The sequence below is a fragment of the Adiantum capillus-veneris genome, chromosome 27, assembly GCF_014529385.1.
Source record: "Adiantum capillus-veneris isolate H3 chromosome 27, ASM1452938v2, whole genome shotgun sequence".
Taxonomy (NCBI): Eukaryota; Viridiplantae; Streptophyta; class Polypodiopsida; order Polypodiales; family Pteridaceae; genus Adiantum; species Adiantum capillus-veneris.
Window position 1 is genome coordinate 63,348,882 of NC_140957.1, and position 3,316 is coordinate 63,352,197.

At 32.9% G+C, this 3,316-nt stretch overlaps 1 pseudogene; it reads left to right on the forward strand.

The window, feature by feature from the left end:
- On the forward strand, positions 1–1,706 carry LOC147422093 (uncharacterized; annotated as a pseudogene).
- The last annotated feature ends 1,610 nt before the right edge of the window (positions 1,707–3,316 follow it).

A 3,316-nucleotide genomic window follows, 5' to 3' on the forward strand; every position in this document is an offset into this window, starting at 1 on the left:
ATGACCTTGCATACACCAAATATGTTCCCACACTTGAATTTCTTAGAGAATGTAATACTCCAAATATCCCCGAAAACATGTATAAAAATGATAAAGCATGTGTTTAGTTTGTGCACTACATTGGAAAGGGTCTTGAAATAGAGTATATGACACATGTTCGTCAATCTCCATTCTTTGGCATCATGGTAGATGAATCAACGGACATTTCTATAGAGGAACATTTGATTGTATATGTTTCTTATATAAAAGACAATGAGCCAAAAATATCATTTCTTGATCCTTTAGAGGTAGATGACCGAACGTCTCTTGGATTGTTTGCCTCATTGAAAAAATTGTTGGTAGATTTTGGCTTGGATGAAAAAAAGTTAGTAAGCTTTGGTTCGGATGGAGCATCCGTTATGGTTGGGAAAAAAATAGGGGTAGCCACACAATTTAAAGATGCATATCCTTTTTTGACTTCCATGCATTGTGTAGCTCACCGCACTAATTTATGTGCTAGTAACACCATAAGTGATTTTCCATTTGCAGTGTATGTTGATGCTACTTTGAATGAAGTGGCTACTCATTTTAGAAGAAGTGTGGGTCGCTTAGAAAAGTTAAAATCTTTGCAAGATGAGTTTGATTTACCTTCTCTTAAGATAGAGGGTATACACACAATCCGATGGTTGAGTAGACATAAAGTGCTCTTGAAATTTTGTGAATTGCTTGAACCATTGCTTGAGTACTTTAAAAAAGAAAAACCAAGTATTTTTGAGAAAATATCTTCATTTTCCTTTGTGTATGTTTCACATTTCTTGGGTGATTTATTTTCTCATTTGACAAGTCTTAGTAAGCTCTTTCAATGTAACTATGTTGATGTGATTGCTATCTCTGGGATAGTGGATGCCGAGATAATAGCCATGGAGACTGAATTTGTGATGATACCTAGCATTGATCTTAATGCCTTAAGAGTTAGATGGCTATGGATATCCCATAATTCCCGATTATGGGCCATCCAAAGAACTTTTGTATGAATTGAGGTCCTCTATGAGAGGCTCAAACTTTAGAAGCATTCAACTTACTAGAGATAAAAGTGGCTCTGACCTTGAAAATGCGATAGCTTTTCAAAAGACTTTCACAAAGCATATCATTGAGAATTTGAAGGAGAGATTTGAGGATACTTCTATTTTGAGCCATTTTAAACTTTTGTCCCCTTGTTGCTACCCTCCTACAAAAGATTTTCGAAAGGATCTTAAAATATTGGAGGCGATGCAATTGAGGAGATTATAAAGTTTTATGGACAAACCAAAAATTTGAAAGGGGGGAAAGTTGTTGAGTGTTTAGTTGATCCATTTTTGTTGAGAAAGAAATTTCAAACTTTTAAATATCAAGCATACAATGAGTGGAAGGGGTGGAACTTCAAAAACACATGGTGCTACATTGGTAGCAATGAAACTTTGAGAGAAAAGTATGCATCATTACTAGTGCTTGCTCAAATAGCATTGGTGCAATGTTGTAGTACAACTATTTGTGAGCGAGGTTTTAGCATCCAAAATATAATCAAATCCAAGCTTAGAAATTCTCTTGCTACTAAGAGCATGCGTACTTTGATGAGAATTTCTCTTGAAGGACCTCCATTGGACGAGTTTAATTTTGATGGAGCGATTGCAATGTGGCGGGATGATGCAAAGACCTCAAGACATGCATTTAGCTCCATTGAAGAATAGATTGTAAGTTTTCATTTTTTTAAAAATTATTCTAAACTTTGTAATCTTTGGGTATATTTTTACTTTTCTTTTATGATAATTTCTCTCTAGGTTTTCGGCCGAGAAAAAATGGATCAAATTTTGTTCTTTGATTTGAGATAAGAGAAAAGCTCTCTCGCTATGAGCTTTCATATGTATCTCTCTCTTTTCAATAGAATTTTGGTTGCCCACTTTACATTAATCTCGTTGTCTCGCTTTGTAATCGATTATGTTCAAATTAATCAAAATTTTGCTCTCGCAAAAGTTACTCTTTATTTCAATGCCTTTTAAGTCTTAACTTCTAATGTCTAATCTTCTATGCCAATAGGTCGTTTATTGGCTCTTATGACCTTGAATTTTGTTCACTTAAAGGTTGTTTTTTTTTTTTTTTGAGATGGAAGAAGAGCTCTCTTTCGCTATGATTTTTTCTATGTAGCTAATGCTTGCCAATAGTCACTTTGTTTCCTTTGTAATCAATAATATTCAAATTTAATGACAGTTTTGCTCTCAAAAGTTACTCTTATTTGAATGTCATACAAGTTTTAATGTTTATTCTTTTATGTCAATGAACAATTTTTTTTGGCTCTCTACCTTTTGTATTGCTCAATCTAGAAACCATCTAAAATTAGGTTTTAATCACACTGGATGTAAATTTTGCAAGAAAATCTCTTTTTCTCTCTTTTCTCACTTTGAAAATTTTCGGATAGTAGGTTCTTGAAGTGCAAAATTTAAGGATAAACTTAATTTACCGATGTTTATAAGTTTTCTAGTTTTTTTAATTAGAAAAATAAAAAAAAAACCGGCTTCCTTTCATAGTTGGAGGTTTCATAAGACTAAAAATCTAAGTTTTTTTCGAGCACTGCTTAAGAGCCTCGTTTACAAATTCTAGATCCCTAAGTTGTAAATCCCACTTTAAAAGCTCTAAAGTTCTAATTTCTAAAACTCTAGCATCTTGGAAGTGACCCTCCCCTACCTATGGGTCCATGTAACCTTTTCACTTTCTTTAATTCAAAGTTTTACCTTCCAAAAAAAGAAACTCTAAGTCCTCATTGGATCATTGAAGACTTACTTTAAAAGTTCTATATCTATAAGTTTAAACTTAGCTTTAAAATCTCTAAAAATAAAAATAAAAAATCTCTAAAGATTAAAGCTGTAAAGGATAGATCCTTCTGAGAGTTTGAGTTAACAAAAATGACTTTAGTTTCTCACCTCAAGTTTCAACGGTGAAACCTCAAAGAACTTCTTAAAATGAAAAGGTGACTCTTGGGATTCGTGGAGCTTCTAAGGCTTTATCATTTAAGCTCTAAGGCTGTCAACTTTTCATGGTTTCAAAGGTAGCCCAAAATCCTTTTCTTGATAAATGAGCATTCATTTCATATTTCAAAACTCAATACATGTCTATCATTACATTTACACACTCTTCATTTAAACGAGTGTCCACTATTTTATTTCAACCAATCAAAATTTTTGGCCTCTTAAAAAATGTTTGAAAATACAATTCAACCTTTTTTCTCTTAAAAAATGCTTGAAAATACAATTCAACCTTTTTTCTGTTGTAGCCATAAAAAAGAGAAGACATCTCTAAAGCCTTT